The following is a 14,270-nucleotide window of genomic DNA, read 5'->3' as shown; positions in this document are numbered from 1 at the left end:
ATTATTGGATTTGGTCATACGACGAGATCGAGAGATTTGACCTACTGACCATGATCTCATATCTCGTCGGGATATAGTATGATAGAGGGACTGTATTGCAGGACACCGTAATGTAAGGTTCACATTCTCGCTTCACATTAAATTAGGTAATCATGACATATTGCTAGATGTCACTCGTGATTTACGAGAATTAATAATTGATTAATTCTCGTTGCCAATTTAATTGTGAACCCAGAAAGTCCCACCCAATAGAAATCGTTTTTAAAAGAAAAAGGGGGCAAATTTAGTAATTATGGAATTACTAAATTATAAATGCAGTTATTTAAGAAATAAGAATAATTAAATAAGTAATATGATTATTTATTTAATTATTAATTTGGTTTGGGCTTTTTGCTAGCACCTAAAGCCTGGCCCAATAGCATTTAGGGTTTTAGGGTTTCTTGTTTATAAATATAACATTTAACCCAAAATCCAATCTATCAATCAGTTGAATCAAAAACGGAAATTTTTGAGAAAATTTTCGAGCCCCTTTTTCTCTCAAGTCTATTGAAGTCTTGACGATTTCGGGTGGACCGACTCGGCATCTCACGCGTGGGAGATATCAGGCGGGTTATCGGCAACGAAATCAGATTTCATTTCGAGGTAACTTTTCGTTTTATGTCTTCGATTTAACCGTAAGATTTGAAAAACGTGATACCAATAAAATCAGATTTTATTTTTCCGCTGCGTATGATCAGATCAATGTTTTATTTCATTGGGTACCTTGCCCCGAAGGCCTTAAAGCCCCTTTCAGGCTCGTAACCTATCAGGCTCTGCCCCTAACCCAATCCAGATCTGTTTTGGCCTTGCTGATGATACCTTGGACCCTTGGGTCGTGGGGAATGACTCTGCTCTAGTTGATCCTAAGAAAAATAAACGTAATTGTTGTAGTTAGGAAACAACACCAGGTCATTTAAAGAAAGAGTTGGGTGGTCCATATGTGTTCAACACTCTGAAGCAAATGGCTAGGCCGGGTTTAAGTGAGATTAGAGAGGTGGGATTTTTTATGGTGAATCAATTTTTTTCATTGGCTAAGATATAGATATCCCTCTTCATGTAGAGATGGTTAGTACATATGTAAGGGAGAGTGTGGATGGGGAAGGATTGCACTAGTTCCATTTGGTGGTATGAAGTTTGAGAATGAACGTAGCTTTGACTCTAACAAAGTGGAGAAAGTGTTAGCTCTGAAGGACAACGACCTCAATTTAAATCATGGGCTAAGAAAGAGCAGAAGAAGAAGAAGGACCGTGATGGGAATAATATAGGGCTAGAGAGCTTAGGCTCGAGAATTATGGATGTTCCATGATGCAGGTTGCATCATGGAAGGGTCTTAATCAGGCCCCAAAGCAATGGTAGGTTTGCTCTCTCATTGTTCAAAAAAAATTATCTCTTACGGCTCTCTTGGAAACTCGAGTCTAAGAGAATCAGGTGGCGAGTATCTCTCATTTAATTATGTCATTTTGGGATTAGAGTATAATTATAATTATTGTGACAATGGACGTATATGGATAGGGTATGATTCTTCATTAGTTAACTTGGTTGATTTGAGTAAATTAGACCAGTTCATTCATTTTCTGGTGTTAAGTCTCCTTGTCCCTGCCTTTTTCTTCTTAACATGTATATATGCTAGAAGTGAGGAGGTGGATCAAGAATGATTGTGAAATTCATTAAGAAGTCTAGGTAAGTTTGTTTCTGATGACTGATAGCTCCTTATGGGAGACTTTAATGTCTGTTGTCATGTCTTAGAGATGCGAGGTGGTAATATTTCCATTACTCTGACTATGTCTCATTTTAATTAATGTTTATTTGCTATCTCACTTCAAGATTTGATCTATAGTGGTCCAACCCTAACATGGAATAATAAATGGTCGGGAGAGAGCTGCATCTTTCAAAAGCTGGATAGAGCTCTTATTAATGATGGATGGATTTCTATGTATCTTGCAAGCAAAGCTTTATTCATGTAGCCAGAGATCTCAGATCATAGTCTTATGGTGGTTAACTTGTATGAATTAAGGAGCAACAAGGGCCCCTTTCATTTTCTCAATCACTTGGTTGATCATCATTTTCTTTTTGGATAGAGTGGTTGAGACTTGGAATATGCGGGTAAGGGGATCCCCTATGTTTTGGTTGGTATGGAAGCTTAAGGTAAAAGTCTCCATAAAACAACTTAATAGTACTAGAAGTCATGTTTCTGAAAGAGTTATGGATCTTCGAGGTAGATTAGCTATGGTGCAGTAAGGTATTCTATATAACCCTCAAGGTTCTACTCTATGTTAGTGAGAGTTGGAGTTGAGCAGGGATTATATGGATGCCTTGGCTAATGAATCAAGAAAAATTCGTCTTCGAGCACATGTATAGTGGGTGTTGGATGGGGATCGATGCACATGCTTCTTCTTTTTTACTATACTAGCTTGGCGAAATAACCATCATGTCCTTAGCATCTAGTAGTCTGATGCCTTGATTATGGAATCTAGGGAAGAAGTAGTGGACCTCTTTTTATCCTATTATCAACAACTACTAGGCAATAGTACTCACTTGGTAAGTTCGTTTCTTAAGGAACTTGCTCCCTTTGTGGATAGATAGTTGGCACAAGACCTGTCGATAGGGCTTACTGTGGTAGTGATCCCTGAGGAAGTCAAGTTGTCATTGTTTAGTATGGGTGATGATAAATCGCCTGGGCCTAATAGGATTACTACTAAAATTTTAAAGCGGGCTTGGGACATAGTAGGCTGGCTTTAATTTGGTAGAAGTTGTTAGGAGTTTCTTTGCCATGGGTAAGCTTTTGGGGAAGGTTAATGCTACTATCATTACCTTTATCCTGAAGGTTCCCCATCCAGAGACGCATAGCCAGTTTAGATTGATCTCTTATTGTAATGTTCTCTATAAGGTTAATACAAAGATATTGGCTAATAAGCTTAGAGTGGTACTCTCAAGATTAATGGATGAGTCCCAAACTGCTTTCCTACTAGGCAGAGTCATTGGGGATAATGTTTTGCTAGCTCAAGAGCTAGTCCATCAATACCACCTTCATAAAGGTCATCCTCATTATGCTATGAAGGTAGACCTTGCAAGAGCCTATGATTATGTGGGGTGGGATTTTCTTCTTATGGTTGTCTGTTTGATGAATTTTCCTTCTCAGTTTTGTGGTTGGGTAAAGAAGTGCATTATGACTCTCCGTTATTCTATTAAGATTAACAGGCAGTTGCATGGCTTCTTCCTTGGAGGTCAAGGGTTGAGACAAGGGGATTCTCTGTCACCCTACCTTTTGTTGTTGAACTACAACAATTACATTCATTTATCTTGGAATTAGCCAGAGCAGAGTCCTTTACCATAGCTAAGGGGTCCAAGGTATCATCAGCGAGGCCAAAACAGATCTAGATCGGGTCGGAGGCAGAGTCCAAAAGGGTACGAGCCCGGAAGGGTCTTTAGGCGAGGTGCTCAAAAAGGTCTCTGCGAGATGGTCTTTCGGAGCTTGGGACAAGTAGTCTGGGACTCTGCCTACAAGTGATGAGAAATGCCAACTATTGGAGTATCAATGTAAGGGTTTAATCGGATTTTCAAAACTTTTTCAAAAAACTAATAAAATGGTAGTGAAAATATAAACCAAAATCACCTTGCAAGACTCATTTCAATGTCCATATGCTAGCCAAAAACTAAACCATGCCATAAGGGGTTTAGTAGGTATACCTTTCAACTCTTGAAGGTCAATTTAGAGGCTGAAATCCTTCGGTGGTAGCAACTCCTTACTTTCGAACAGCTCTCGAACAACTTTTTGGTTAGACCGAACTAGCTCCCAAAAACACGAGAGACCTAGTCAATCCACGCTCTAGCGAGATGGTGAATCCGAACACTCTCTCTTTGTACTAGACCGAGAGAGTAAGGGAGATTAGGGCTGGAAATGAAGTGGGTTCAAATCAAAGTGGCTTCTCAAGCTTGATAATCCCACTATCAATAACAACAAGCTACAATAGCTATGAGGAAGCAAGATGAGCAATGGAAGGAAGGCAATCAAAGGGTCTTTCGAGCTCTAAAGATAGAGAAGAATTAGGGCTAGGGTTAAGAGAAATTCAATGCCACAATTGGTTCTCATTTTTTGCTTATATATCAAATATATAAAACCCTAGCTGCCCAAATCTCCTCACTAGAGACAAGAGACATGGAAATCAGGCTAGGAACAAGAAGGAGACCATAAGGACGCACGTCATCCTCCCTTCGTTCGCCTTTGCCACATGCCTCAACCTTTCCACCTCACAAATTGACAAATGATGGTGCATTCTCCCAGCGAGATCGACAGAAACTGTCGACAGTTCGCAAAGAGCTGTTGATAGTTCATCTCGCAATGGTCGACAGTTTCCCAAGGCTGTCGACTGTTTTGGCCCCTTTGCCCAAAATTTCTAGAAATTGCATCTAAACCAGCTATTAACTTTTAATAGCAATTTTATTATCTCATAATGACGTTAAAGCCCCCGTTAACTCTTAACGGCATGCACATCAACTCTTAACGATTGCTCCTTATTAATTAATCATTTAACTTGATCCGTTAACTCTTAACAACAACGTCCTTAACTCTTAACGACGATTTCAACCTTAATCACTTAGTCAACCATCATACCTGGATATGCGTGTGAGCTTCTTGGTTCACTACTAAGTAGCAATCAGGACAAGTCAAACTCTTTGACATTGACTAAACATTTTGGTTTACAATGAGGATCTCTCCATCTCCTCGATATACCCTGAAAGATCCTAAGTGACAACTAGCATTATGTCAAGGTGATCCTACCAGTAATGAAGTCTTACTTTAGAATAGAACACATTTGGGCTTTCAATTCTTGTGTACTATAATCCCTCCATCAGTTATCATCCCGATCAAGTGAGAGTCATGGATTGATCAAACTCACTAACTTGATGACTATATCAAAATCAGTGTGGTGAGATTGAGATGACACATCGGAACTCTTTTTGACATCGGAGCACTTTCCAATCAAGTGTACCCTGGCTAGGGGTTTCTACAATCGAGACCACCATTGATCGCATAGGATGTTCACTTGACGTTGGAGGTCGATGGATCCCATTAACAATCACATGCCTCCATATGCCACTACACAGGGACCACATAGTGTATCTCCCACCCAGTAACCGAATGGTTCTTAACAATGAAAAATCCCTAGTACCAACATACACGACAACTATGTTACCTTTGGTCCAAGGACCAGTAACACAATCGAAACTTATGATAGACCATAGATCATCTCAGCCATGTGATATATCGCGTGCATCACTTTCAGTAAGTGTTTCACTAACACCTATCCACATGTATACTATATCCATCTCATAGATTATGGCATGCGACTCACCATCCTTTATCATTAGCATCTCATACTAATCAAATCTAGTATCCCATGTGTCAGTCCTTAATCGACTAATCATAGTCCCCTTCTGAGAAGTCTAAGGACTAGGAATTATCATTAAGATATCTTTATTACAAAGGTCAATTATCACATATTCTTAACACTTAAGAATAAGACATTCAACAAGAAATCTAGGGACTCATTCATATGTAATGATTGGAAAGCTATGAATAAATATATGACCTTAAAATATGAAAACATATTTTATTACGTATTGCAAGAATTACATCACTAGTCCCATAATTATAAATGAAAGATTCCATCTAAATTTAGCATTAAGACACCAACACTAACAACAAGCACAACAACAATTAGAAAGCCACGCACGAAACTCCCCTACGCGGGCCCTCCAATAGATAAGTCAGATGAATGTCTGAGAAATGTCCAATGCATGTCCCAAGTAATATGTATGATGATATCAATATGTGTTTAGATGCTCGTGTTTGGGCCCCAAAGGTGCATGTAAATTATGTCACTGTTCCTGGATGAGGTTTAGAGAAAGACGAAGTGTCGGCTCAATGGCATGAGAATATAGAATGGCAAAGGGTCAGGCCATATTTCTTCCCTAAAAGATCTTGAAACCAATGAGGAATCGCCTATTTATAGGCAAAATTACAGAACCCACAATTAAGTTGAATGGCTTTGCATGAAGGGTAATTTCAGGAAGGGTAATTAGGTCACAGTTTGCACAAATATATATAATCGGTCGACAGTTAAATATCATCAGTCGACAAATTGGTACTTTTGGCCAACAAATAAAGTTCAATAAAGATAAACCAAGAAAACATAAGCATGTGTAATAATCATAGATTTATTCTAATGAATCATCATTCCTAATTTATTCTAATGAATCAAATTTTTCTTTGTCAAGAGCTTTTGTAAAAATATCAGCAATTTGATGATTTGTATCTATGAAATCAAGTTCTATATCACCTTTTTGCACATGATCTCTAATAAAATGATGCTTAACCTCAATGTGTTTAGTTCGAGCATGAAATACTGGATTTTTGGATAAGGCTATTGCACTTGTGTTGTCATATTTTATAGGTATATTATGAAGTTTTATGTCATAATCTTCTAATTGATGTTTCATCCATAAAATTTGAGCACAACAACTTCCAACTGCTACATATTCAGCTTCAGTAGAAGAGAGTGCGACGGTATTTTTCTATCTACTAGGCCATGATACTAGAGAATTGCCTAGAAATTGGCACGAGCCACTAGTGCTTTTTCTATCGATTTTGCACCCATCATAGTCAACATCGGTATAGGCTTCAAGAAAGAATTCATTTGACTTGGGATAGAATAGCTCCAGATTAGATGATCCTTTTAGGTGAGATTATTTAGGATCGGATTGAAACCTAGCACATAGACAAACACTAAACATAATATCTGGTCTACTTGTTGTTAGATATAATAGTGATCCAATCATACTTCTAAACAACTTATTGTCCACTTTTTGTCATATCTCATCTTTGTCCAAATATGAAGAACTACTCATAAGAGTAGCTATGGATTTGCTATCTTGAACATTGAATTTCTTAAGAAGATCCTTAATGTATTTTTGTTGAGATATATAGATCTCTTCATCTTCTTGTCTAATTTGTAATCCTAGAAAATATTTCAATTCTTCCATCATAATCATTTCAAACTCTCCTTGCATTAGATTTGCAAAGTCATCACATAGGGATTTATTTGTAAATCCAAAAATAATATCATCAACATATTTGAACTAATAGAATGTCTGTGACTTAAGATTTGATAAACAATATTGTATCTATTTTCCCTCTTTTGAACCATTTTTCTAAAAGAAATTTACTAAGTCTCTCATACCAAGCCCTAGGGGCTTGTTTTAAACCATATAGAGCTCTAGAGAGTTTAAACACGTGATCCTCAAATTTTGGATCTTCGAAGCCAGGAGGTTTTCTACATATACTTCCTCATTTATATAACCATTTAAGAATGCACTATTGACATCCATTTGATATAGTTTAAAATCTTGGAAACATACAAATGATAATAGCATTCTTATGGCTTCAAGTCTAGCTACAGGGGCATAAGTTTCATCATAATCTATTCCTTCTTCTTGACTATACCCTTGAGCTACTAACCTTGCTTTATAAATTGTGACAATTCCATTTTCATCCATTTTGTTTCTAAATACCCATTTGGTTCCTATGGTTGGATGATCTTTAGGTCATGGAACTAATTTCCACACTTCATTTCTTTCAAATTGATTCAATTCCTCTTGCAGGGAAACAATCCAATTTTCATCATTTAAGGCATCCTTAATATTTTTAGGCTCTATTTGAGATATAAAGGCAGCATATTGACATGCATTTCTAATAGATGCTCTTATCCTAATTCCTTTAGAAGGATCTCCTATAATATCATTATTTTGTACATATTTTCTTTCTCTTGGAAATAATGGTTCTTTTTCTTCTTGAGGTATAATTTCTTCATTTTGACTTTTTCTATTTGAAGGTTGATTATCTTGATGATCTAATGAGAGTTTTTTGAGATTTTTGCTTAATTCATTTTCATCTTCTTCTTGAGTCTTTTGGAAGAAAGAATTTGTATCATCAACTTTTACTTGAATAGATTTTTCTACTACTAATGTTTTCTTATTAAATTTCTCCCCACTCCTAGGGATAGCTAACACTGGAGTGGTAGTCAATCTTTGCTTCAATTATTGGAAGCTGGTTTCACACGCCTTACCCCACTGAAACTTCACCCCCTTTCATGTCAATTTAGTCATAGGAGTAGCTAAACGGGCGAAGCCCTCTATAAATCTTCGGTAATAGCCAACCAAGCCAAGGAAACTACGAATTCCAGTCACTGTTGTAGGCCTTGGCCAATCCACCACAGCCTTAATCTTCTCGGGGTCAACTGAGATACCTTTCTCAGAGACTACATGGCCCAGAAATCCCACTTGTCGTTGCCAAAAGTCACACTTGCTGAGTTTGGCATACAATTGTTTCTCCCTAAGTCTCTGCAAGACTAGTCTGAGATGGATCACATGCTCCTCTAGACTCGATGAGTAAATCAAAATATCATCAATAAAAACAATTACGAAGCAATCTAGATATTCCTTAAAGACCCAATTCATAAGATCCATGAAATTGCCGGGGCATTAGTTAATCTGAATGGCATCCCCATGAACTCATAATGCCCATAGCGGGTTCTAAAAGTTGTTTTCTGCACATCTTCCTCTCTAACGCGCACTTGATGATAACCAGACTTCAAATCAATGTTTTAGAATACTGATGCCCCTCAAGTTGATCTAGCAAATCATCTACACGTGGCAATGGGTATTTATTCTTTACTGTCACTTGATTCAACTGGCGATAATCGATACACAATCTCAAGGATCCATCTTTTTTCCGTACAAACAATATCGGCCATGGCGACGCACTAGGACGGATGAACCCCTTATCAATCAACTCTTGCAGTTGAGTCTTTAACTCTTTCAATTCATTCAGAGTCATCCTATAGGGTTCTTTTGAAATGGGTTGGGTGCCTAGCATTAAGTCAATAGAGAATTCCACCTCTCTTTGAGGTGGCAATCCTGACAATTCATCTGGGAACACGTCAAGGAACTCACAAACCGCCGGAAGCTCCGATAACTTTGCCTTATTATCCCCATCGGTGGTCACAAAGGCAAGGTACGCCTCACAACCATGTCATACCAACCATTCTTCCTTCATTATCGAGACCATTGGGATTGAATTCATCAGCTTAATACCCCTATACACAATAATTGGTTGCTGGGGTAACTCAAAATGAATCACCTTTCTTCGACAATCAATCTTAGCATAGTGCCGGGATAACCAATCCATACCCAGGATAAGGTCAAAGTCCCTGATGCCCAACACCACTAAGTCGTCAGGATATTTCTTGTCATACACTTTAATTTCACAATTCTGAAGTACCTCACTTCCTATTAACACCGCATTCCTAGGTGTAGACACAACTAGGCAATATGGAAATATAGTTTTAAGGATGGGAACATGACATATAACATGCAGTACAATAAAAGAATGAGTAGAACCTATATCAAAGAGCACACGCACATCTACACCATATAAAGAAAGAATACCTTGAATAATCTTGTTCCCTTGCTCTGCATCTGCTGCTGTCAGGGCGAACACCTTTCCCTGTACACGGGGTTTGTCTATAGCAACAGGGCATTGCGGCATCATTATCTGTGGGACTACTCCTTGTGCCCTAGGTGCTGCTAGCCTCTGGTTAAGCTGGGGTCCCTATCCTCTGAATATTTGTCCTTCATACTGAAGCTGGGCCAGTTGTGAACAATTATTTGCTAGGTGACCCTTCTCTCCGCATCGGAAGCACTTCACCTTTATGTTGGCCATTGCCTTATCTTGACTACAAGGACATTCCCTCCGCATATGTCTTACTTGTCCGCACAAATAGAAAACTCCATTACCAAAGCGATAGGGTTCCTTATGTCTTTTGTCACAATTACCACATGGTAGAATTTTTATCATCCCACTTGATGGACGTGTTTCCCACTTTCTCTTCTTATTACCCGTTCCTTTTTGCATCCCTTGTCCATTCTCTAATTCAGTCTTATCTCGCTCAATGGCGTAAGCTCTCTATAACACAGTTGAGTAGTCCAAAATCCTTGCTCCAGCTAATGTATGTCGAATGTCAGCTCGTAGACCCCTCTGGAATTTTACAGCTTTCTTCGCTTCAATCGACACCAATTCTGGAGAAAATCTAGCTAAGGAAGCAAGCTCGGTCTCATACTGATCCACTAACTTGCTTCCTTACACTAGCTCAATAAACTCGTATGTCTTTTGCTCTCGAATCTAGTCAAGAAAATTATCCATTAAATGCTTCTTGAAATTCGGCCCATGAGGGTTCCGTACCTGTGAACCTCTGACGGGCAGTCTCCCACCATCTTTTAGCATCCCCTCTCAAAAGGAAGGTGGCAAATTGCACCCTTTGTGGATCGCTACACCCTATGGTTCGAAGGTGCCTCTTTACAGACAACATCTGATTTTTCGCTACTAAGACATCTATACCTCCATAGAATTCAGGAGGTCAAAGCGCCATAAAATTCTTTAGCAGTTGGCCTCTCGCATTGCTCTCCATCCGTTGAACCTCTGGATTGGAGACTTGACCGCAATTATTCTCGGCCTCCTACCGTACTTGTTCCTACCCTTGATCATTCCTCACTTGATTGGCAACAAGCGTCTCAATCATCCTCCATATCCCTGCTAAAGCTTCATGCACCTCATCCATCTCTTGTCGCAGTCCTCCATTGGACTCCCTCGAAGTATCAGGTGCAGGTGTGGGTGCAGGTTGGCCACGGCCTACCTAGGCTTTGGGTCGGTGGCCTTCCCTGACGAGCACTCATTTTCCTGCACAACTAACATTTTTAGAATCTAATTCTTACTTAGTCCCACATCTATTTGCTAAAAATACCCTTAACTCTACCCAACATTCCTATGTGTACAGAGACTCATCTCAAACCTCGCTCTGATACCAACAATTGTAGGCGCCCCTAACTAGGGACACACAAAAAAGATGACGTATATGCCAAAACCAACTAAAAGCATTACACATCCTCTTTGTTATAACCACAGAAGCCATACTCATACATTCTTACTCATAGACATATACATTAGAGTCCACATACCCATAAACGTAACTTAATATTACACACCACATCAGGTTCCACAAACCCACCATATCCCCTCAGGGGTACAACCTAAAACAAGCATAACTTAATAATACACAACACAAAACAACCCCCCAAGGACCTTTTGGTTGAGACGGCTCTGTACACACTTCTACCCCAAGGCTCTAGATCCATTTGACTCGCCCTCTTCTTTAGCCTTACCCTTACCTGGAATAATGCAAGTAAATATGAGCCACAAGACTCAGTAAGTACAACTGGAAGATAGCGAGCACAAGAGTCATGGGTATCGAAAGACAAAAGAGTCGTGAATGCCATTTAAGGTACTTCCACATGATAATATGATGAAACATGCATCCATGCTCATATGCAATCTTTTTAAAACCATAATCATGGGACCAAAGTCCAAAACTATGGGACCAAAGTCCCAAACCTTGGGACCAAAGTCCATATCATAAACCTGGGACCGAAGTCCAACTCTGAGCCGAAGCTCTCTCTGTGAATATATCCTATGGACTCGTTTGTTGCGCACATCATGAGGCCTTTACACATTTTAAAAAATCATTTTCATGTACATGCTTCATGCATTATCATAACATGCATATTTGTAAAAACTTCTCATATATAACTGACATGCGATTAACGAAGCAATATGCACAACAGAGCAACATTCATGCAAGACAACATCAAACCCTTGCATATCGACAATAAAACATCATTCGCAAAGAAATATAGGGTAATTCAAAGCCCTACTTGAGACTCAAGAGGTATAAATAAGAACCATAAAATAACTTACTAGAGAAGGAAAATAACTTGCAAAATGACTTGTAATTTAGAAGATTAAGAAATAGGAACTTTTAGTAATTAGGATAAAAATAGGAAGAGAACTTGCATAAAAAGGAATTGAACTTGCCAAAATAGGAATAAGAACTTGCCTTAATTATTTTCTTAATTCTTGCAGTGTACCGGGGTTGCTTATGCCACAACCCAAACTCACACAGCAAAATTTCCCTTAATTTTTCCAACTTTTACCTAATTTTTCCCCAAAACCTTCCCCCCAAAGACTCCCATTTCACTCAATGTCATGGCCTATTTATAGGCCAAGGGGGAGGGACAATGTAGAAATAACGTGGGGGGCAAAACAATTAGGTTTGGACAACAAGGGGGGTGGCTGGAGGAGCCAGCCACGTGGGTGCGCAGCAGGGCCACATAGGGCCTTGCATGGTGCCCATGGACCCGCTGCCGCTTGTGTGCGGCCCGTGTGGCAGCGCGCAGGCGCCTTGAAACAGCGTCATTGGCGCCTACCTGGCTAGGAATAAAAACTCCCAGCTTGCCTTGCTTCAAGCAAGACTCGAACCCGAGCCTCCCCATCTGCACACGCACACTTCAATCGCTTGCTCTAGCCGCCCCCTTGGTATATAAATACATAAATTATATTTAAGGTATTTCCACCTACACACGCGCACTTCAAACGCCTACTCCTACACACGCGCACTTCAAACGCCTACTCTAGCTGCTCCCTTGGTATATAAATACACAAATTATATTTAAGGTATTTCTAATTTCCAAAATTTCTCTTTAACCCCAAAATTTCTAAAAACTTGCAATTGTCCCCCCTTAACTTAATTATAGAATACACCCACTTTTCCATTGAATTCATTAAATCCACCAATCCTCAAATAATTAAAAATAATTATTTCTTTTTATCATAATGCCACATATTTAAAAATTACAATTAAACGGGTCATTACAATATATTTGTCGACGGATGAAGCCATTCTTTAGAAGACACATACTGCTAGTCAACAGATGAAGGTCAATACAAAGGACCGATCGACAAATAACAAGCAATATGTCGACAGATGGATATCTTTCAAAAGACACTCATTCTGCCTGTCGACAGATGCATAAGCATCGGTCAACAATAGGGCCAAAATTTGAAAAACGATCGACAGGTCATATTAACCAGTTGACATATGACCTTACCAATTTTGGAGAAAATAGTTCATTTGAAACTTATGTTGACTAACAGCACTTACGACCTTTTGAATAAGGATTTTCATAAGAATATGCTTTAAAGATGTTTTGTTTTTGATAATGACAAATCGTTTTCAATAGAAGATTTTTCAAAAGCGAGAGATGTTTTTCATCATTAAAACTAAAATCCTTATATTTGAATCATAAATCTATCATGTGATTCATCAAAATAAATTTAATTTTTATAGTTAAACTAAATACATATAGATAGACTATCACTTCGTGCGACATAATTAATTTATAGAGAAATTAGTATATTATTTGTTAGCTCTAACAACTAGTTAGCTTTTTTTCTTACGAAAACATTACAAGGTCTATAAGCAAGTGAGTAGAGCTTATGTAACTTATTTGTGATAATAAGATAACCCTATACATTTCCTCTAATTCAATTTTTTAAGAGCGAACTAAATACATATGGATAGACTATCACTTTATGAAATACAATTGATTTATGGAGAAATTAATACATCATTTGTTTGATCTAATGACTACATTACGAGATCCAAAACTTGATTACATTTGTATCAAGTTAGGCATATATAATGCATATGTGCCTGCTGGAAAAGAAATGTTAAATTTATAGAGTTGTATATGCTCATCCTTATACATAGTTATTTGCTTTAATGAGTCCTACCCAAGGTAATTAAAATCGAGATTTTAAGTGGGATCGAAAAAGAGTTCATAAAATCGGATCGTAAAATTTTAAAGACAATTAAAAATATCCTTTAATTTTTATAAATATATGTTTATAATAACATAATTTTATAAAAGATAAATTAATATCATTTAATAACTCGATTATTCCTTATTATAACTCAAAAGATGATACTTCCAAAATATAACTCAAAACTAACATGTTGGTATAGACAATTTAGAGGCAAAATATAGCTTAAAATTTTTTAGAGGATGATTCCAATATTCTCCATTAGATTTAAGTTGCAATTTATACTTAAAACGTAAAATCGTTTGGGAGTCTCTGAAGCATAAAATTGTACACCTAAAATCGAGATTTTATAGGATTTTACCACGAATAAAATTTTACATGAGATTTGAATCGTTTAGGGGTTTCCGAAACGTAAAATTATATAATCATACGAGTAAAATTGAGATTTTAACAACAA

This window comes from Diospyros lotus, chromosome 9 (assembly GCF_014633365.1).
Source record: "Diospyros lotus cultivar Yz01 chromosome 9, ASM1463336v1, whole genome shotgun sequence".
Lineage (NCBI taxonomy): Eukaryota > Viridiplantae > Streptophyta > Magnoliopsida > Ericales > Ebenaceae > Diospyros > Diospyros lotus.
This window is presented reverse-complemented; position numbering follows the sequence as displayed.